The 24,654-nt window shown below is 36.6% G+C and overlaps 1 protein-coding gene across 6 annotated transcripts in view; it reads left to right on the top strand.

Annotated features, from left to right (window-relative positions):
- The first annotated feature begins 320 nt into the window (after positions 1–320).
- Positions 321–24,654, top strand: part of LOC147020965 (uncharacterized) — a 76,276-nt gene continuing 51,942 nt past the window's right edge. Inside the window, exons 1-2 of one of the 6 annotated variants that reach the window (XM_085890701.1) lie at positions 577–790; positions 23,735–23,779. The gene's annotated coding sequence lies outside the window, so the exon portion shown is untranslated. Of the gene's footprint in view, positions 468–575; positions 791–23,734; positions 23,780–24,182; positions 24,627–24,654 lie in introns of those variants that run through there. The other 5 variants (XM_085890705.1, XM_085890707.1, XM_085890700.1 and 2 more) reach the window with 5 other exon arrangements.

Below are 24,654 nucleotides of genomic sequence, written 5' to 3'. Positions count from 1 at the left end.
AATGGCAATAAAAAATAAATCCCCAAAGGTGCCAAAGTGCCCCCCTCTTGTTTTGAGATCAGTATACAGACATGAGTTACAGAAATTGCAATAAAACATTGTAAATACCACAAACCACGGCCAGTCAGGATTCCACTGGACTAATAATTATTCACGAGCAGCTTTGGGCGACAACAGTTCGGGGCCATGGCACCCGCCTCAAAGATTTGTGCAGTTCCAAAACATCCTTCAAATAAACCCTGAGGTGAATGGAACACACCGAGAAATGACCCAACATGCTCAGACAACCATCGGTTGTTGTTGTTGTTGTTGCCGCGCAATTACCGCGCAGGCTTGACGCGGCCTTCTCCTGCACTGAAGGTGTTTGTGAGGGAAATGGGGGGAAAAAAAAGAAATAAAAAAAAAATGAATTTATAACCAACGCAAGAACTTGCATGATGGGCGGTGTATAAGCCAAGTGTCATTTGGTAAGATTTTTTTTTCTTTGTTACTCTGCATCAAAAATTGAAAATGAACGTACGGGCATCAATCCCGAGTTGATTTTAAAGATTATACCGCGAACGACGTACGTTAATTACCATGGTGTCCCCATGCTGAGGACCAAGTTAACGGACGGAGTGGAAATGCAACGTCGCGATGAGTGTTTGTGTGTGGCGACGAGGAGTCAGTGTTTTGGGCTCCTTGTTTCCACAGACATATGAAAACCAACGTCTCGCTAATAATAAGTCGCCGCTCGCGCCTTGTTTCCCACGACCTGGGCGCGCTTTTCGTAGTGAGCGTTCAAGGCCCGGTAAGCCCGTGTCGCGTCAGGTACCAGGTCCGTGTACACCGTACCTCGGATCGAGGTTACCTCGAGGTTTGTCGAGGTTACTGTGAGGATTATCGAGGTTACTGTGAGGATTATCGAGGTTACTGTGAGGATTATCGAGGTTACTGTGAGGATTGTCGAGGTTACTGTGAGGATTATCGAGATTACTGTGAGGATTGTCGAGGTTACTGTGAGGATTGTCGAGATTACTGTGAGGATTGTCGAGATTACTGTGAGGATTGTCGAGATTACTGTGAGGATTGTCGAGATTACTGTGAGGATTGTCAATATTACTGTGAGGATTGTCGAGGTTACTGTGAGGATTGTCGAGGTTACTGTGAGGATTGTCGAGGTTACTGTGAGGATTGTCGAGGTTACTGTGAGGATTGTCGAGGTTACTGTGAGGATTGTCGAGGTTACTGTGAGGATTGTCGAGGTTACTGTGAGGATTGTCGAGGTTACTGTGAGGATTGTCGAGGTTACTGTGAGGATTGTCGAGGTTACTGTGAGGATTGTCGAGGTTACTGTGAGGATTGTCGAGGTTACTGTGAGGATTGTCGAGGTTACTGCGAGGATTGTCGAGGTTACTGCGAGGATTGTCGAGGTTACTGCGAGGATTGTCGAGGTTACTGCGAGGATTGTCGAGGTTACTGCGAGGATTGTCGAGGTTACTGCGAGGATTGTCGAGGTTACTGCGAGGATTGTCGAGGTTACTGCGAGGATTGTCGAGGTTACTGCGAGGATTGTCGAGGTTACTGCGAGGATTGTCGAGGTTACTGCGAGGATTGTCGAGGTTACTGCGAGGATTGTCGAGGTTACTGCGAGGATTGTCGAGGTTACCGCGAGGATTGTCGAGGTTACCGCGAGGATTGTCGAGGTTACCGCGAGGATTGTCGAGGTTACCGCGAGGATTGTCGAGGTTACCGCGAGGATTGTCGAGGTTACCGCGAGGATTGTCGAGGTTACCGCGAGGATTGTCGAGGTTACCGCGAGGATTGTCGAGGTTACCGTGAGGATTGTCGAGGTTACCGTGAGGATTGTCGAGGTTACCGTGAGGATTAGCTATGTTACAGTGAGGATTGTCGAGATTACCGTGAGGGTTATCGAGGTTACCGTGAGTGTTATCGAAGTTACTGTGAGGTTTATCGAAGTTACTATGAGGATAATCGAGGCTACTGTGATGATTATTATCGAGGTTACTGTGAGGATTATCGAGAGTAGTAGATATATGGGGTTTCAAAGGCAACCATGGAAATGAATGGGGTGAAGGGGAAAAATGTCTTTGAATTGATCCCTGAAAACCCCTAAACAGGAGTCTAATTCCTCCCCTTCCCATACAAATGTATAGGGAGAACTCTCTGACTCGAGACCCATCAGGACAAAAAGAGGAGAATGATTTTATGTCATACAAGCTCATGTTAAATTGAGACCGTCTCAGGGCCCAAAAAACCTCATACAAATTAATAGGGAGAACTCCATCTCAAGGCTCATTCAGTTAAACAGGAGAATGATTATCTCTCTCCCCCTCTGACTCTCAGTCCATGGGGTCAAAAGAAGCGATCGATCTCTGCCTCATTACTTCCTGATTTCCTTTTATATTTTCACTCCACTCAAAGAGTGATCCAATAAATATTTGTCCGTGTTCTATTTGCGATAATAAATTAATTTTCCGATTACATTCATCGCCATCGAGTATGTTCACAAATATTATTTTTAGAACTTAGTTCTTTGTCTAAATGTCTTTGTTGAGCAGAAATAAAATGATAAACTTCTCTCAATGCTCTTGTTTGACCACCTGAGACACAGATTATTTGTTTGCATAAGCCACGCCCAGTTTTAATGAATCATACCAACTTTTCTTAAGCTCCACCCACTTTTCCTAAGCCCTGCCCACTTTTACTAAGCCCCACCCTCTTTTGTGAGGACCACCTACTCCTACATCATTTCCTGTTAATCGATTTTCCAAAGAATTCTCCATTTTGAAAAAGGAAACCTTAATCGATCATATATACTTAATCGATTTTCCAAAGAATTCTCCATTTTGAATTTTTTTTTTCTCCATTCTAACAACATCTGACTCGCAAGGCTTGCCTGGGCTTGCCCAGGGAATTTTCAAAGAATTCTCCATTTTGAAAAAGGAAGCCACACTCACCAATCTTTCTCTATAAAGGCTTCAAACCCAGACTGATTTTGAACATATTTTTACTTTTACTGAGAATGGACTGCTGTCCTGAGCTTGAGTGGGATGATTTTGGAGTTCCTTGGAGTTCTACTACTTGGATGGAACTAAACCTTCAAGTTGATGAACTGGATTCAAACCTCTTATCTGTTGAGGTAAGATTTTATTTTCCTATTTACAGAGTTTGATTTAAGCATATAATCATTTAATAATTAAATCACTTAATACATTATTATTTTCTCTCACAGGAAATTGTATCTGAAACACAAAATGAAAATACTGCTTTTGCCACAACTTGGGGCGAAATCGTTGGTTTGTTTGAAGACCTTGTAAGCGACCAAGACCCACAGAATGAGCTCAACCTTGATGACCCAACCAAAGAGTTATACCTTGTAGACCAGCAAAATCCTGAAAAAGAGTTTTACAACAGTACTCATTGCGAGTTATCAAGACAATACCCACTGAACAAGTTATACCTTGATGAGCCAGAATACAAGTTTTACCTTGGAGACTCACAAATTTTGAAAAAATCAGTAAATGAGTTCTGCCTTGATGGTTGAAATAACGACCTTGGAGACTCTGGAAAAGGGTTCTGCCAAGATGTTTCTAAATATGGAACCTACTTTGGAGACTCACAAATTTCAGATATTTTGAAAATGGAGATTTCCTTGATGATCCATAGTTGTACTATGAGAGATCAATCACCGAAACCCATAAAAATTGGAAAAATGGAGTTTTCCTTGATGATCCACAGTTATACTTTGTGAGATCTATCACTGAACAACATAAAAATTGGAAAAGTGGAGTTTTCCTTGATGATCCATAATTATATTATGTGGGATCTATTCCCAAAACACAATATTTCTGGAAATTGTGATTCTACCTTGGAGTCTTGGAGAGATGGTTATATTTTTGGAGACTTGAAATGTGGGTTCTGGCTTGATAACTCACAATGTGATACATATCTTGGAAACTCAACAGGAATGTGGTTTATTGGAGACTTGGAAAGTTGGGTTTATTTTGGAGACTTGAAATGTGGTTTCTACCAAGACCCTTGGGGATCTCAACCTATCGATGTGATTCCTTGTTGGATGGTGCTTGATGAGAGCAATATCAAGAAAGTTCTGGGAAGAAAGTGCAGGAAAGTTCTTACTCCCCCTTTCTACTTTATCAAACCTGAAAGCCTTAAAAGACAGAATTGGAAGAAGAGAAAAAAAACCATAAAAAAATATATATTGTTAGTTCTGGGAAGAAGATGCAGGAAGGTTCTCACTCCCTCTTTCTACTTCATCAAACCTGAAAGCCTTAAAAGACAGATTGGAAGAAGAGAAAAAAACATAAAATATATATATATATATATATATATATATATATATATATATATATATATATATATATATATATATATTGTTGAAATATGTATTTAAATATAAGATATTAAGTTGGGCGAGGGTTGGGTTGGGGTTCAGATTTTGAATGTGAGGGTTGGGGTTGAGATTTTGAATGTGAGGGTTGGGGTTGATTATCCTCCTTGTTATGTTATCTCTCACACACACACACACACACACACACACACACACACACACACACACACACACACACACACACACACACACACACACACACACACACACACACACACACACACACACACACACACACACACACACACCAACAAACAAAAGTTAAGCCTTGACTGACTATTCAGTTGAGGAAATCTGTGTTTGGGGTTCACAGATCGAAGAACGTCCCCCTTGACACACAATATATATATATATATATATATATATATATATATATATATATATATATATATATATATATATATATATATATATATATATATATTTATTTTTTAATTTAACCCTGTTATACACCTCGGACTTGGTCCTCGAGTGTCCATAATGGTGTATAGTAGAGGGGAGTGAAGCGCCAACCTATTGCTCCCATGAGTATTATTTGCTTGGTTTTGTCTTTTGTAATTCCTGTGAATAAAATGACCTAAAATCTCTTCCCCTTCTAAATCATATACCTTATAAGTCCAAGGAACTGTATCTATCACATCAATAATTTTAAAAAGTTCATTTGTCCACCGCTTTGTATAACCCTTTTCAAAATGAGATTTCCATCTATATATTCTGACTATATCACCAACTTTGAACCTAGGCTTTTTGACATTGATCTCTTTTTCATATTTTAATTTTGTAAATGTTTCTGATGGTTTCATATTCGTTGAGTGTGAATCATGTCATTATACTTATCTACAATATCCTGAATAAAAGATGACCATTGTTGTGAACCGAGTTGTGTGAATTTTTTATATAGTCTCTCTTTTAAGGTACGATTAAAGCGTTCAATAAGAACGGCTTTTCCTTCATTAAAGGTACTGTATAATGTAATACTGTTATTTTTTAGAAAATTCAAAAATGTCTTGTTATGAAACTCTCTACCCTTATCAGTCCACAATTTTTTAGGTTTTCTCTTGCTTTTATTAAATATCTGTTGAAAGGCTAACATAAGAGTATTACCTGTTTTGTTTTTTAAAGGGACAACCCATGCGTATCTACTCCTCAAATCAATAACGGTTAAAGCATACTTGTACCCCTTATCATTATTGAGTTCAATCAAATCAGCGGACCAGATATAATCAACTTCCTTGGAATAAACCTTCCTTCTATGAAACTTTGTGAATATTGGTTTATGTAATTCATCAGCTAATTGCTCTTCAATCTTAATGATATCATTGGAGCCTATAAGTTTTTTGAATTTCCAAGTCCAAGTTTCAATTTAGCACTGATCATCTTCTTCACGATGAACCTATCAACTTTTTCTCTCAAGGTTGGATTTTGTATCAGAGACAAATTCTACAACATTTCTCCATCGGCTTCATGTTTTTTCTTCCAACGTTGTGGTATTCCCATAATCAATATCGTGTCTCTTGCACACTTCATCAACCCTATTGATGGGTTTACTCCATGGTTTAGGATTGTCTGCTTCATCTAATCTTTTATCCAAGTTTGTGCCTGGACCACAGAAAGAATACCCTGGTAGATGTAATTCCCCTGGTATTCCAGTAGTTGTAAATTTACTTCCTGATAAAAACTTTTGTATATCTCCTCCGAGTTTGTGTTTGGAGATAAATATTTTTTTTTTTTGAACCACACACCGAACATGTACCTTTTTGTATGACCCTATTATTTTTACTTTTAAAATATGAAATATTTTTAGTTTTAGTTTTCTTTTTACATTTGAGACAACAACTCATTTATTTATGAGAAAAATTCCTCCAGAGTGCGAAAACCTTTTTCGTTTCCAACATGCACATTTGAATCTTAATTTTTAAAACATAAAGATTCCTGAGAAACGTCTTTACTCTCTCCTCCATTTATTTAAGAAAATAATGAAAAACTTTAATGCAAGACAATATCTTTCCCTTGAAAACGATGCCAATAGTCTTGTCAATTCTTTGTTTTCCTCCTGGTTTTTTTGTTGTTTTATTGAGATTTATTACCTTCGCAAACTTTGTTGCGAAGGTTATGTTTTGATCGCTGTGTATTTATTTATTTATTTGTGAATATGTGTGTTTGTTTGTTTGTCATTCGCATAACTCCAAAAGTATTGAACTGAATCGCAGCAAATTTGGTGGGATGATTGGTTATTATCCGAGGACCATTTGATTAGATTTTGGGGGCGATCGGGTCAAAGGTCAAGGTCATGAAAAGGTCAAAATCGTCTTTTTACCATAGCGCAGTCAATTTGTATCCAATTTGCATGCAACTAATGCCAAAATGTTCAGAATTCAATGTCCCATCTTGTGATATGTGACATGACACAATGACGTAGTAACCCTTACTAGCGGTTGGGAGTCAAAGGTCGGGGGGGGGGGGTCACGACGTTGCAAAATGTGCGGTTTTAGACATAACACGGTCAATTCTTATCCGATTTGCATGAAACCAACACCAAAATGTTGACTGTTCTGTTCCCCACACTCTAATACCAATTACAAAATTAAGAGTACAAAGGTCAAGGTCGAGGTCATGAAAAGGTCAAAATCATCATTTTGCCATAGTGCGGTCGATTTTTATCCAATTTGCATGCAACCAATGCCAAAATGTTGTGAATTCAATGCCCAATCTTGTGATATATGATATGACACAATGACGTCATTACCTTTGTTAGCGGTTTGGGTCAAAGGTCAGAGGGGGGGTCAAAGACCTTTATTATCATAACACGGTCAATTCTTATACAATTTGCATGTAAGTAGATTCAAAATGTTTAGAATTCAATTCCCTATCCTGTGATGTGTAATATTTGACAGTGACTTTATTGGTGAGTTTAAAGCATTGGGGGGGGGGGTGGGTCACTGAACTTATTTCTTATAATGTGACCAGTTGTCATCAGATTGACTTGACACCGACACCCAAAAAGGTCAGGGAGTTCATACAGAAATTGTACAATGTACGTGAATCAGTGTCAAACAGCAGGAAATTTAATGTTTTTAAGCCATCATAACACATATGAGATGGTAGATGTGGTCTGGGATTAAATACCCTCACAATCGACGGTTTCTGAGGGGGGGGCAAAATGTAGCGTTGGCGAAGGTATGCGCTCGACTGAGTGCCCGTTCTGATTTATTTTCTGTAATAACCCCAATCTTTTTTTTAAATCTCACTGGTTTCCATATTTTCATATTTATTTATTCTCTCTCTTTCCTCCCTCTCCTCCCTCTCCTCCTCCTCCTTCTCTCTCTTCTCTCTCTTCTCTCTCTCTCCTCCTTCTCTCTCTTCTCTCTCTTCTCTCTCTCTCCTCCTTCTCTCTCTTCTCTCTCTCTCCTCCTTCTCTCTCTTCTCTCTTTCCTCCTCTCTCTTCTCCCTCTCCTCCTTCTCTCTCTTCTCCCTCTCCTTCTCTCTCTTCTCCTTTTCCTCCTCTTCCCTCTCTTCTTCTCTCTCTTCAACTCCTTCCTCGTCCCTTACTATCCTTGAATCACTTACACCCCATAGAATATCATACATATATTCATTGAGATTTCTTGTTATTCCTGTATGCAAAATATTTTTTTTACAAGAGGAAACCAATAAAATTTCTTCTGCATTTCTAAAAGAGCCTTACGTTTTCTTAACTTTATAATTTTTTCATTATTTAACATTCTAATTAAATCTAAAGTCGTCGGTTTATCAACATCAGCATAAAGCCAATCTTTTATTGAAAATACATCATTCTTATGTTGTAGAACATATTTATAAAATATCGAATACCCTTTTCTTGTAGGTATGCTTGGACACAGAAATGATAATTTTCTTGAAGCCTTCTTGCTATCATTTATGTATTAGAAATATATGACAGAATAGTATTATGACATGAAACACTTCCCCATCTTCCCATAGTTAAATCATTTTGTATTTCCTTACTTATTATATATAATCCTGTTTTTTCTGTTTTCATGATATAAACTAGGGCAAAACCATTATTATATTTACCCTTATTAAATTCTTTTATTTGTTTTTTACTAATCGTGCTTCCACAAAACTCATTCTCCATACCAAGTGGATAACATTCTTCCTTGCGAGACTGATTTAATTGTTCCAGGTCTTCTAGGTCAATTTTAAATGACCAATTATACCCTAACTCATTCATATCATACCCCCATTGTTCTATTCTCATCCAAACGATACGCCCTTCTTTATAAAAAAAATATTTTAATTGGAACTGTGAATTCTGTATGACCTGGAGATAAAAATCAACATTTCTGTATCTTTGGAATACACGGCCGTTTTATTTAAGGATATAAATATTGTGATAAATCACTTAATCTCACCAAGTCATTCGCGTCAGTCAGGCTTGGATAATTTTTTTAATGTTCAGCATTTTTCATATTAATATTTTTTGTTATACTATATTTCTGTCGTTCAGCCTGTCTCTTTGTGTATTAATTTCATAAATCAATATCCAGTTCTTGGGATACACCAAAGATAGAACCATCTTTACCAACATGTCATTTATATTAGATTAAAAATAATGTCATAAAATTTTTTATTTTTGTTGAGTTGAAATAACACATAGAGACATAATTGACCACAACACTTGGAATTTAATTATTGGACTTGAAATGTTTGATAAACACCATTCTGTAAGAATTTTATGACTTCAACAGCTGGTGGAAGACCAAAACTATCAAAATAATATTTGTCTTGACTATTAAAAATACAAACCCAATGAGAACCGTTCCCATTATTATCTTCTAAGTTCATAATAATATTCTTTGTATGTTTAGGCACATTTGTTAATTAATCTCTCATACAAATAACCACATTATGAATTTTTAATATCTTACAATATTTGACAAGTTGTAAATTTGATGTATTCTTTCCAAATTCTTTAAACCACTCATCAATGCTCATTTATTTATTAGAAAGATATAATCCATTACCCCTTTTAGTTAATTTCACACCTGCTTGTGCGATAGAAGAAAGCATATCTCCAACTAACAATCTCGCTTTATCAGGCAGACCTTCAAGTTTTTCAGCAAAATCTACAATTACACCACTTCCACTAATTTGTTTCTCCAACTCTTTGTTATGTCTTTCCAATTCTTTTTGAGCCCGGAGTTGAGCCTTCCTTTCGTTGGCAGTTTTCACCGCTGTTGAAATACCACCTGTCAATGCTCCAACCGCACTTTAACCAGCAAATAAAGGAATTATAAATGGGAGAAATTCTCCACTCATCTCTCTTACTGAATATTTTTTCAACATTGGTTTTGTTATTTTAAGTTTAAGTGAGCCAGTATCGTTCAAGATTTTAACCTGTTCTCTTGTGAGCAAAACATCAATTCTTACTGCTCCTTTTCTCTGAATTGTATTAACGTTAATCGACAAGGCTTTTGATTTTGAACACAAGATGATTGATTATGAAGATTGATTTGATTAACATATACCCCAGTTGGTACTTTGCCACTCATTTATTGAACAAAAAATTATGTGAGACTAATCATAACACCATTATCTGTATTAATCTGTAATTCTGTTTGTAGCAAAAGCAAACGATATGTATCAACTTCTTCACTCTCTCCTCTTTCAATGTTTAGGGAAGTATCCACTCGATTCGACTTTATAAGTTTCCTTTTGAGCACTCAGGTCAAACGCATAGATTGTATACAAACTTTTAAATGCTGTCATATCCAAAATCTCTATTATAATACCAAGCTTGCACACCAAAAACTCGGCTCGCCGTCACACGATCCCTATGAAATTGCTGTGGCACTTAGCGGACATGCCGACAATGTTTGGGAAGTCTTGGCGTTCCATAGTACCACTTGCATTTTGCACAATGCGTATTTTTGTCATTCCCCGTGTACGGTCTGTCATCTGCTTCCAGCTATGTTGTACTGCTATCCCATGCATGTGCACGGGTATCACTAGTAGGTTCTTTATTTCCATTACTTTCACACACCTTTTGGTAAGACTTGTATGCTTCAGCAAAATCGTTTTTTTCCCAATTAATTTCCAATCTATCTCGTGGATAAAATGTTCCATATAGAGAAACCGAAGTTGTTTCACCTTAGCATTATCACTCAATGGATTATTCTTCTCAGAAGCAGTCTCGCCATCTGGTTTTAAAAAAATGATCCACAGATATCGTGGCTTTCCTTCCAGAACATCCAAATTCCACGTGTAAGTGGTTTGGTTTAGTTTAACGTGTTGACATCTTCTTTTGAGGTATGATACACTGAGTGGTTTCTTTTAGTTAAGTCTTCTGTTCAACATCTCTTCTGTTTTAAGATTAGGAGTATATTCACTAATATACCAACTCATTTCATCAATTACAAATTTATTCTGGGCACCAAAAGCACTCGCAACACCAAAGAGTAATCTATTTTCATTGCATTCCTTTGTAGTTGAAATCTAATTTTAAGACCATATAGAACTTTATCATGATCACAAAATCCAAATATACCTTTAAGAGGAACTGCCACAGTAAAACTATTTACTGCTTTTGCATCATCATTATACACTCCTTTCCTTTGAATATCTCCAGGGTCTGTGGTTGTTCTCGTTGACATATCAGGAATAAAACCTTCGACAGACCCCTTTCCCATTCTATCACTGAATGAATATCGTGTAAATTTCATCATTTCAGATACAGCAGAGATATAATCAACTGCTTCAACTTCTTGTGTTCCAATGTACAAAGGAACACTATCAAACATTTTCCATTAGAAATCATTCACGAGTGTAGCATTTGTGTTATTCCCAGCCTTAGTGAATTTAAATTTACACAACACGAAACTTTCGGATAGATTAAAATAAGTTTGTTGATGATTTATTTCAAACTTTTTGTACCATTTGCATTCCAGTCTGTTTCAGTTATTGCATTTACCCTGAAGTAATCTTTTTTAGTGGAGTTTGAGATGACAATGGTATCATCCAAATCATAGATACTATCAATTGCTTCCATACTTGTATTTATTTAGGAAAAAAGATGTGAAAACTTTTGAAACCCTGACCCAAGTATTTGAATTATTTTCTGTCGTTCTTGGAAAGACAACTGAGTTTTGCCTTTCTTAATTTCTTTTATTGCTTGTAATTTATAAGATTCCTTTTGGGCATCTTTTATGATCTTTACAGTACCTGCTACATTTCCCACAGCAGAAGCAGTTGAACCAATTAGGTCTTTATGTTCAAGAATAGTTGAACCTCTACCCATTAGAGTATCAATTATCACATCTCCTTTTTTTCGAAATTGATGTCTGACACCCCTTTGTCTCTTTGATTTATAGTATCCTCTACCAAGATACATACCTTCACCCTTGTAGTATGGGGAAAGGAACATCCCATCCCCTGTAATTATTTTATATTTTCCCAACTCGTGTTTCCTCACAATAACCATCGTATTTATTTATTGAAAAACTTCACGTTGGTGAATTCTGATGGATATAACTTCTCCATGAAAAGAAATCATACGATTATCTTCGTCGGTTATCCTAAAATTTACTCTGCATATGGTTTTTTTCCTGACACAGGGAGATAAACCAGATTTTTGGGTTCCATATTGAATTTATAACCAATTGGGGTTGAGTATGCGCTGAATGAAAATATTGTATTTGTTCTTATTCCATCATTATCAGCACCATCAATCAAATCGCAGTGAATTAATACCGAATTTATTCCTGAGGATATTTGAATGACATTATCACTGTAAACCGTCCCATTAGTTTCAATCTTTTTTGAGGAGAAACCCAATAACTCTCTAAATGAATAATCAATTGTGAAATCAACCTTGTAGTTATTTTAAAGTTTAATCGTTGATTTTGAATATCTATGACAATATATTTTGGTTCATCACCCTGTTCTTTCATAAGACGAACAATTTCGGAAGATATTTGAGAAATTTCATATGCTCCGGGTGAGACTGCTATCGTTTTGTATCCACTTCCCGGATTATAACTAAACTTGTCATTTTTCTCAGTAATATTAAATAAGGTATTATAAGTTTCCATGGGCAATAAAGATGCCTCATATTCTTTTGTTGGGTCAAGTTGTAGTGGGTATGGGAATGAAGATGTGTGGTCGCTTGTTGTGAAATGAAAACAAAGGATTGTGCTTCTCATCTTATTTAATATGAGATATAATGTCTTCATATTGATATTTATTAATTATTTTCATGTTCATCAACTGGTCTAAAATGGCTGATGCTTCATAAAAACAATTGTTATTTCCAGCCTTCTTACGACCAAACAACAATAACAGTATATGAACTAATTGTGATGGATCATTTGAAAGATAACTAACACCTGAACCAAGGATACTTAAAGCCTGAATAATGTGTTTCTCCTTCTCATTCTTGCTACGTTTACCAGAAAGACTAACCCTATAATTAACAGAGTTCAGCAGATCAACATATACTCTATCATCATTATTTTTCATATCCAATGGTTTATCAAAATACTTTGATTCATCCCTCACAGTTGAAGCTTGTCTTCCATCCTTTGTGAGAAGAAACATTAATCTGGGGGTCAATTTAGCAGGGGGTTGAACAGAACTCAAGAACCTTAATTCATCATTAAATATCAATACCTTTTCTTGAACAAGATGAAATATTACTGGTTGTTCTGTTGGAATGAGTCCTGCTTTGGTTTTTGATTCCGCTGAATATTCATTGTTTTGAAGAGCATTCGCAATATAATCAGGGGGTTGATTTTTCTCTTCCATTTGTTGAAATAATCCTTCATCATCATATTCTAATTCTCCTATATGCTCTAATTTTTCCTCCGTCATTTGACTGAAATCTTTTATCATTTGAAGTTTTGTAGGAGTATATTCTATTGTGGGAACTGTGGAAACATCTACATTTTTTCTTGGGGAGTTTTTAAAAGTGGTTTAAAAAATTTCTCGTTTTCTTTCAAATGCTTCTTCACCCGTTGGTTTCAAAAGTTGTAAAACAACAGGAAGACATAAAGAAGAAACGCAGACAGAAACTAACTCTTGATGTTCCTTAAATCTTCTTGCTCTTTCTTTCGCATCCATTTATTTATTGGAAAATATCATTTCATATCTCATCTTGTTTCACAACAATATATTTATATTTTTCAGTCGTGTGCTTCATATAATCCCCAAATTATTTTTTACTGCATAATGTAGAACAATTGTCTCTCCAAAAATTGTTTATATCAATTGAATTGAACTTGAATAAAATAAAAGTATTAGCATTGTTTCTGATGGAACGATGAGGAAGTTGAAAGTATGATTGACTAAGATAAATACAATTACAACAAGAATGTCTCCCTCTTGTGTAGTTGCTGTCCATTACCGTTTGGTTTCTCTCATTAACACAATCATCAAAGATAACGAGGTTCTTTTTTGATTTATCCAAATCTTGGGGAGACGGTATATCATCCGTTTTATCACTAAGAATACAAGTTATTAGTTTTGATTTCTTTTTATATCTCTGTGTATCACAAAATAGTTGTATTATATCTTCAATGTGAAAATCATTAAGATTGTTTTGAAGTTTAAATAAACCAATTATGTCTTCTTTATGAAGACCAGCATTAAAACCTTGTGAGAGGTGTTGATACTCTGGTTGAAAACTTGACTTTGTGAAAATTATTAAATTATCATAATCAAAAAAGTTGGGAGTAAGGAGCATCTTTAAAAGTAAGCAGTTTTTTCCACATCCACTTGAACCAACTATGAGGCATCTTAATGAATTTGGCAGATTTTTATGGTTGTTAAATTTTATCTTATTTTCCCAAATGGGTAAAAAATCATTCATTTATATATTTGGAAAACAGGTTATTTAATTTATTGTTGGCTTTTTTAGAAAATCTATTTTATCCTAAGTTCAGGTTTAATTTCAAGATAATCCATTATTTTATTTATGCAATATCTTGTGTTGATATTTCCCTGAAAATGACAATCGTGAATAATATATAACAACAATCCTTTGAACATTTCTCTAATACATTCAGTTTCTTCCCTTGTAAGGAAAGGTGTGTTATCACCCTCATACTTTACATTCATTTCTCCAATCAATCTTGAAAAGTAATTCATTTTTGGCATAAATCTAAAAATTATTTTCCTTTTTATATTTTTTTATTATCATTAATTAGAAGATAATCACAGAATATACATTGTTTATAGGCTTTTGACTCTGTGTTTAATCCCCATCTTTCACACGCAGGACAATTCTCAAATTTGTCATTTGGAGAATCAGGGAATTCAAGAGGCTCAAAATCGAGTAAACTATTCATATTTATAAAGTAAAACTTCACTTAAACTGAAATTCATCATCGGTATCATCTTCGATACTTTCAGAATCATCTATAAAACTACTTTCATAACTATCATTTGAACACAAACTCTCAGTCTCATAATCACTCTCATAATCTTGAAAATCTTCAGTTGAATAATGACTCGTATTTAATTTGTAGAAAAACCATTACCATCTCTATCTATATACTTTTTTTTCATGAACAGATTCAACTACTACATTTTTAATATTAAAGGTAGTTTTAAAATGATCCTTCACTACTATTGAACGAAATGTCATTTCACCTGATATGTTCACATCCTTTATTTCATCAGGATTTACATCTTTAAGGTTGTTGAAAAAATACAAATTTCTCCTTGCATATTACAGATGGTCTTATCTTTTCTTTCGAAAGCTTCATCCATAAGGTTTTTATTTTTTGATACTTTTTCTTGTTTCATTGCTTTTTCTAGTTTTGAATATATTGCCAGAAGGAGAGGAGAAACTTTTGTTTGAGATACTTTAATTGATGTTCTTCCAGGTATACTAAAAGCCCTTCCACTGAAGGAAATTAAAGAACTCATTATTTGCCATAATTGTTTTTATCCAATAGTTGTTATATTAATCTTTGTTCAATTTTACATCCTTGACATATTTTTCAGTATCTTTTACAAATGAAGAGGTTGATCAAAACTTATCTTTTGTGTCTTGAAACATTGTATTTATTAAGTGAAAAAAGTTGGAGGATAAATTTGTTTTAGCACAGATTCACCGATAAATTAAACGAAATTTTCATAAAGAAAATTTTAGTTTCAGCAAAGTTTTACGATATAAATATGGTGAATACAACGTACTGCGATGTTTGTAATCATGAATATAAATATTATAAAAAACACCTTCAAACCAACAAACACACATTCAATCTCTTCGGATAAATATCTCCACTTGACGAAGAAACAAAACATTGTGATAGATGTGATTATGATATTCTTAAAAAGAATTATAATAAACATCTTCAATCACGCAAACACCAGAACAATGAAGAAAGTGAGGGCGCCACTAAATTTTCCATTGAAAACACTGATGAAGCATTCAAAGGACATATAAAAATAAGATTGTTTCGCTTTCAAGACCCCGGACCATCCTTAATCATGGAAGCTGTTGATATGGTTAAACAAAGTATTAAAACTATAATTAAAAACACATTAAGTTTAATGAAAACTTTTAAGTTTTATATGGGAGTAAAATTGAAAATGGTAAGACAAGACGATGAAACTACTCCTGATATGAGGACAACCCCTCACTTTATCTCATTTCAAGATATTGTAAGATGTGATGTTTACGATGATCTCCAGAGACAAGAACAAGATGTTGATAACACTGTAGCAGGTAGTGGATTTACTATCACAAAAATAATCTTTTTAGATATATACATCTTAAAATCAGATCCTCTTCAAGCTTCTTATATTGATTTACCAAAAAAGATAAAACTTAAGAAAGCGGTTGTTAATATTCAAAACAAAGATAATAAATGTTTTCTATGGTCTGTTCTTGCTCACTTACATCCTCCACAATGGAATCCTGAAGGGTTAAACATTATAAGAGATATGAGAATGCATTAAATGTTAAATATTTAAAGTTTCCAATGTCATTGAGAGATATTCCTAAATTTGAGAAAATGAATAATCTATCTGTTAATGTATATGGATTAACGGATACAAACAAAGTTCAGATATTAAAATTTTCAAACAACTATAAAAATGATGAAACACACATTGACCTTCTCCACTTCACTTCAGAGGAAAAATCACATTATGCTTTCATCAAAAATTTCTCAAGATTAACCAAATCACTAATATATAAGAAAATGTAAAACGTATCCTTGTAAGAGATGTCTCAACTCCTTTCACACAAAAGAACGATTAAATCAATATTCAAAATATTCTAGTAATCATAAATCAACCGTAATTAATTTACCAAAAGCAGGTTCAAACATGTCATTCAAAGATTTTAACAAATCTAAAAAACACCCGTTTGTGATATATGCTGTTTTGAAAGTATCCTTGAAACGATAGATACTGTTTCTCCAAATCCAAATAAATCATACACAAATATATAACAAAAACAAACTCCTTGTGGTTTCTGTTATTATATCAAATCAGCTGTTGTTGATGAATACAAGTTAGAACTTTATAGGGGGGAAGATGCCTCAGAGGAGTTTGTAAGACGATTGGAAAAAATTGCATAAGACGAAGAGAAATAATGGTGAAAACCTATAAATCAATGTCAATAACACAGGAAGAGGAAGAGGAATTTCGAAAGAACAGTACCTGTCATATTTGTGATGAGGAAATTGAGGGAGAGGCCAAGGTTGGGGATCACTGTCATCTTACTGGTAAATATAGAGGTCCCGCTCATTCTTGTTGTAATATTAATTACAATACTCCAAATTTTATTCCTGTCTTTCTTCACAACAACGCTCACTATGACACACATCTATTTATAAATGAACTTTCAAAGACATTCGGAAATATTTTCGCCATTCCAAACACAGATCAAAAATACATCTCATTCACAAAAATGATTTATACATCCCCCATAACCCATATCAGATTTCTTGACACATTCAAGTTTATGGGAGATTCATTATCTGAGTTAGCATCAAATATTAAAAACTTCCCGAGTCTTAAATCATATTTTTCAAATCAAGAAGAGATCGATCTATCACAAAAGGGAATATATCCGTATGACTATATGGATTCATTTGAGAAGTTTAAAGAAACACAACTTCCTTCAAGGGAAAGTTTCTATGGAAAGTAAAATATTACTCACATTTCTGATGAAGATTATACATAAGCTAAAAAGGTTTGGGAGAAGTTTAATATAAATAATCTTGGGGAATATCATGATTTATATCTTAAAACTGATGTACTGTTATTAAGTGATGTGTTTGAAACTTTTAGAACAGTCTCTCAAAATAAAGATTCTGATGGATTAGACCCCGCTCACGATTACATGGCCCCGGGTTTGGCTTGGAGTGCTATGTTAAAAATGACAAAACAAAATTTGGAATTAATCAGTGATATAGACATGCTTTTAATGATAGAGAAGGCTACAAGAGGAGGAATATCTCAAGTATGTTCCAAGAGATATGCTAAAGCAAATAAATATCTTCCTGATTATAATAAGAATGAGGACAACTCTTACCTGATGTATTATAATGCTAACAATTTGTATGGGTGGGCCATATCTCAATCTTTACCTTATGGGGAACTTAAATGGGTTGAAGAAAAACATTATGAAAAAAGTTTTACTTGATATTGTTGTCTCCTCTCAAAAATAATTGGATGAGGCTGAAGTTGCATATTATTTTGAGGTTGATTTAAAATACCCTGAAGAACTTCATAATAAACATAATGACCTACCCTATGCCTCCGATAAAGGAAGTCTGAGAAAAGAATGGTTAAGTGATTACCAACAGTCATTTAATATAAAAGGCAAATCTTCAGAAAAACTACTTACTACATTAAATGATAAATAAAAGTTCTGTTTTACATCAAAGGAACTTGAGACAATATTTATCTGCTGGGTTGAGAGTGAGGAAAATTCATAGGATTTTGAAATTTAAACAGTCATTGGTTAGAGAAATATATTGATTTTAATACAAAAAAGAGAAAAAACGCAGAGACAAATTTTGAGAAGAACTTTTATAAATTAATTAATAATGCTGTATTTGGAAAGACTATGGAAAATGTTCGGAATTGACAAAACATAAGACTTTCTACATCTTGGAAACAGGCTTCAAAGTTAATTAATAGACCAAGTTTTGAATGAGCGGAGGTGTTTTCAGAGAACTTTTGTGCTATTCATTTGAAAAAAGAGAGTATTAAAATGAATAAACCCATTTATATCGTAACATCAATTCTTGACTTGTCAAAGTCGTTAATGTATGACTTTTACTATAATCATTTAAAAATAAAGTATAAGGATAATGTGTCATTTGTATATATGGATACCAATAGTTTTATATTAGAAATTAAGACAAGTGATGTATATGAGGATATGATTGAAAATATTGATATCTATGATACAAGTAATTATAATCCTGGTGATGTGTTGTTTTCATCAAATAACGCAATGGCTATTGGTAAGTTTAAAGTTGAATTGGGTGGGAAGGTTATGAGTGAATTTATAGGATTGAGATCAAAGGCTTATGCTTTTACATCTATTGACAATAACATTGAAAGATGTGATAAGAAGCTCAAGGGAATAAAGAAAAGTATAATCAAGGAAACAATAAACTTTAAACATTATTACAACTGTTTAACCTTAAAGAAGGAAGAGTACTGAAAAATGAATACAATAAGAAGTTATAAACATCAATTATATACAGAAGAGATAAATAAGAAAGCATAAGGAGCTTTTGATGATAAAAGATATATTTTAGAGAATGGAATTAATAGTCTCCCTTATGGTTATAAGTATAAGTGCTGAGGGACTACTACCATCTTTTACTGATTTATAAATGATACAACCAAGCAATAACCAAACCAAAGAGTGGAGATGTAATCAACCTTGGTTCTTCAATGGAAAACAAAGAATGTGAGAAATATCAAATAAGCCTTATTGAAGAAATAACCAGGGTAAAAGTAGATAAAACAAATAAGCGGATAAATTTAATTACAAATAAGTTATATGTAAATTTAATTACAAATAAGTTATACTTTACATATATAAATATGTAAAGAAAAAAAAAATCCTTGAATGGACTGAAAACTTTGATGGTTATTGATTTAAACAATGGAAAAACAATTTACTATAATCTCAAATGTTATGTGGCTCAGGAGGTGGTCAAACAAGAGCATTGAGAGAAGATTATCATTTTATTTCTGCTCAACAATGATATTTAGACCAAGAACTAAGTTCTAAAATAATATTTTTGAACATACTCGATGGCGATGAATGTAATTGGAAAATTAATTTATTACCTCGAATAGAACATGGGCAAATATTTATTGGATCACTTTTTGAGTGGAGTGAAAATATAAAAGGAAATCAATAAGTAATGGGGCAGAGATTGATCTCTTCTTTTGACCCCATGCACTGAGAGTCAGAGGAGGGAGAGAAAATCATTCTCCTGTTTTAACTGAATGAGCCTTGAGATGGAGAGTTCTCCCTATTAATTTGTATGAGGTTTTTTGGACCCTGAGACGGTCTCAATTTAACATGAGCTTGTATGACATAAAATCATTCTCCTCTTTTTGTCCTGATGGGTCTCGAGTCAGAGAGTTCTCCCTATACATTTGTATGGGAGGGGAGGAATTAGACTCCTGTTTCGGGGTTTTCGGGGATCAATTCAAAGAGTTTTTCCCCTTCACACCATTCATTTGCATGGTTGCCTTAGAAACCCCATATATCCACAACTATCGAGGTTACTGTGAGGTTTATCGAGGTTACTGTGAGGCTAATCGAGGTTACTGTGAGGTTTGTCGAGGTTATTGTGAGGGTTGTCGAGGTTACTGTGAGGGTTGTCGAGGTTACTGTGAGGGTTGTCGAGGTTACTGTGAGGAGAGTCGAGGTTACTGTGAGGATTGTCGAGGTTACTGTGAGGATTGTCGAGGTTACTGTGAGGATTGTCGAGGTTACTGTGAGGATTGTCGAGGTTACTGTGAGGATTGTCGAGGTTACTGTGAGGATTGTCGAGGTTACTGTGAGGATTGTCGAGGTTACTGTGAGGATTGTCGAGGTTACTGTGAGGATTGTCGAGGTTACTGTGAGGTTTGTCGAGGTTACTGTGAGGGTTATCGAGGTTCCTGTGAGGATGATCGAGATTCCTCTGAGGGTTATCGAGGTTACTGTGAGGGTTATCGAGGTTACTGTGAGGGTTATCGAGGTTACTGTGAGAATTATGGAGTCCGAGTGTTGTAGAAGCTGTTTGTTTTGTTTGACCTCGTGGTGTGATTGAGGTGTGATCGAGGCTGAGGTGATTAAAACTGAGTGATCGTTGTGTATTCAACCTTATGGGATTTGTACACGTAAACTAAGCAACATACATGTGGTGTTTTGTTGTTAAATGCCGAAAAGACACATTTTGGAGAAAGATTCGGCCTTCAAAGTTTTTATCACGTGACTGATATTTTATCTGGCAAATAATTTTATTGATGGGTAATATATTAGGTACGCACATCTGAACCCCATTCACTCCAGACCCTTCCCCTTTGTTTTTATTCATGTATTTCACCAATTTTACACACACACACACACACACACACACACACACACACACACACACACACACACACACACACACACACGCACACGCACACGCACACATACATATACAAATATACACACACATACACATACACAAACACACACATATTGTTATGAATTTCAGTCCGCCCGGCGTGCGATCGGCCACGTAACTCAAATCGCGACCGTGTCGCCCACCGGAACGGACAATTCAGTCGTGACCCTCAAAGAACTACCGCCAAGGAGCTAGTCACAGGTGGGGGTTTAACCTCACCACAACCCAGTCCACATTCTACCCGCGTGAAATAGGGTGAATCGCCGAATGTCGATATACCGAAGTACCCACGCGAGTAGCGTACCGAGGAGTTGTACCACGCCGCAGGTCGGCTCCAGACACGAACCGCTTAAGCAGCTCGTTCTGTGCTAAGGGGGATAACCGAGCGGAGTTATCGCCGACGTCGGCGGTTCAGATTATTTATTGGGTGTCTAAACTCACTACCAATCCCTTACGTGATGCAAGATGGAACTTTCAAACGAAGGAAAGGACGCAACGAAACGGGTCACAATTTAACAAGCACTTTTATTTCACTCTCAGACAAGCACATATTTTACAATCACAGTTATACAAAAACAATGCACGTACACAGTCAAAGCAAGAACACAACGCAGAGATACAACCGAATAAAGCAATGTGCAAGCACTTATTTAGGTTTACTTAAAAGACTGGTGCCACACACACATTTACACAAAAAGCAAATAAAAGCCACCCTCATAGGCAAGGGGGCAGACAGGTCCGTGGACCAAATGTACGTGGGACCTGGGTGAGCGGCCAGGTCCACGAGACCGAAGGGGTCTTACCCACACCCTCGTGGCGCGATGGCGGGCTAGCCGCAATGTCAGCGTAACGTACCTGACTCCATGCCCCTGGCGTGGTCGGTGAGCTCCTTTAGGCGTGCGTTGCGCAGGCACGTGTTGGTCGGTCGACACCACGGTTGGGGTGGGGAACAGACGGGGTTACCGGCGCTATCTCAGCGCAAATGGGGGGAATTGTTGATGCTCGTGGTGGAGAGAGGGGAATGGCGGACGCTCCGTCCCGTTAGCGGGGCCTTGGCTAACCGACTCTGGCGATCTCTCGCCCCTGATCCTCTTCCGCGTCCCTGCTTCACTCCGTGCCTCGTCCCTCGAACTCAACTCCGAGCTCCGTCCCCTTCGCCGTCCGATCCCCGCAAACACACGACTCAGACTCCATGACTCAGACTCCACGACTTCGACCACGACCCAATAACGACAACCTCGATGACGACCTCCGTCTTCACTCGACCAGCAGTGAGTCGCCTTGTGCTCACATCTTTATAGACCAGGGGAGAAGCGTGTATGTAAATTGGCGGATCAAAACGCGCTTGGAGGCGTGGCCACGCCACCCGATGTTCAGCCATTGGTCGGGCAAAAAGGGGGCGTGAGCCTCTCTTGATCCGAATTTCCTCCTAAAAGGAATCCACATTCATCGCACTTGGGGTCGGGGCCACACCGCCCGACGCTCGCCCATTGGACGGAGGAAAAGGGGGCATGAACCTCCCCTGATCCGATTTCCTCTCCCGTAAAGGCATCCATTTGTACTCTCGGTTCGACGCGTTCGGCAACAATCACCGAACGGGCCCTGGACAGCATGACGTTCGGTGTTGACAGGTGGTGTGGTTGATGGTTGTGGAAGGAGAAAGGCGAAGGTGGTGGGGGGTTTGCTGTGGTGGTTTCATTGTTGGCAGGCGTCGTTTGAGAATGGGGGTGAGGCGATGCTTGCGGGGTGGGGTTGTGGAGGTGAAGGTAGTGGCGGTTTGGTGTAGTTGTTCGGGGGCGTTGTTGGTGGTGGCGATTTGGTTGTTGGGGGGTGATTGGTCCAAAATAATGATAGATAAAGAAAAATGGCTAACTCAAAGCGTCGCAGCCCGGATGAATCGCACATATTCCCTCTAAACAACGGGTGTGGACTAACTACACATGAACTTATCGATATATCTCACCTGAGGACCTTTCTGGTGTATTGCAAATTTTCACAGCCGTAACTATATATATATATATATATATATATATATATATATATATATATATATATATATATATATATATATATATATATATATATATATATATATATATATATATATATATATATATATACATATATACATATATACATATATATACATATATACATATATATATATACATATATATATATATATATATATATACACACACACATATTTCCCACAATTCTCTACCCTCCTCCCATTCTCCTATTGGGTGGTCGCTAGAGTACCCTTATTGTCAGGTTTTCCGTGTGTGTGTGTGTGTGTGTGTGTGTGTGTGTGTGTGTGTGTGTGTGTGTGTGTGTGTGTGTGTCTGCAACGCCAGGCTCCACAGCACAAACCAGCAAACCGATTTCGATGAAACTTGGTGAACAGGTGCCATATGGGCTGGGAGTCTGTGCGTTTGAGTTTCATTGCTAAGCAACCACCCGTTGCTATGCAGCGGCCGAAAAACCGCGTACAGTATTTTCAATACTTGTCCTACAGTTTTGAATGTGGAGAAACGAGACTTCAGAATGAAACACTTCGAGATATTTAGAAAATTTTACTCGAGCCGATTTTAGATTTCGGTTTTATTTTTCAAATGGTAGTCCTTCAAAAATCGGGTGTCTATTTACCGTCATTTTTTGTTTGTTTGTTTGTTTGTTTGTATGTAATGGACAGCTCTGGAGGCCAGAGGAGTCAACCGATTTTGATGAAACTTGACAGGTAGGTCCATACCAGGATCTAGTTCTATGCTTTTGAGCACCGTTGATTTGGAGACCACCGTTGCCTAGCAACGGGACTTTGAAATGTTTGAAAAATCATAAAAAATGTATTTTTTCGAAAATAAAAAATGGGCTTCCAGGCTTTTATGCAGACTATAATCAACCTCTTTGTCAAAAATTTTCAGCCCGATCCATCAAAAATTGTATGACGAGTTTGCAATTTTGTCGCGACCACCCATGTCGCCTACCGGCTTGTTGCTTTTATTTATTACTTCCGGCGGCGATGTTTTCACTCCTGTTTGTCTGTGTGCACGATATTTGAAAACGTTGTGGACGGATTGGGATGAAACGTGGTGGACACGTCATTTTTACACACGTGTGGTTCTCTGTATTGTATCATCATTCACTACTCTCCTCCTTCTCCTTCTTCTTCTCCTCCCTCCTCCCCGTAATGTCTTTAATCACATCACTGCCTTAAAAAATATAAAATCCAAGTTTGCAATGTATGTTCGTGTTCCATCAATCATCCTTTTTTTTCCAACTTCAGTGCCAATTCACCCCCACCTCCTTAAATCTCACTCCTCCTAACCCTTCACCTGTTATCCCCTCTCCTTACCCCATCTTTCCCCTCATCCTCCCTCCTCCCTTAGCACCTCTTCACTCTGCTGCTTTAGTATCAGCTCCTTTTCTGGAGTCCCAAGCTGTGTGGTGTTCTAACATCTGTGGGCTCCATTCTAACATAACAGATATCTCACTCTTTCAATCGGTACACTCATCACCACAGAGTGCTACATGCCTGCTTGCCTTCACTATGTGACACTTACGTCCACCACCTGAAGGTGGAGAAGGTTACGTATTCACGTCTGTCTGTCCATC

Source organism: Eptatretus burgeri, chromosome 8, assembly GCF_056783735.1.
Source record: "Eptatretus burgeri isolate ZD-2024b chromosome 8, Ebu_testis_v1, whole genome shotgun sequence".
In the NCBI taxonomy this organism is placed as follows: domain Eukaryota; kingdom Metazoa; phylum Chordata; class Myxini; order Myxiniformes; family Myxinidae; genus Eptatretus; species Eptatretus burgeri.
The sequence above is the reverse complement of the archived record's forward strand: the minus strand, read 5'-3'. Positions and strand labels throughout refer to the sequence as shown.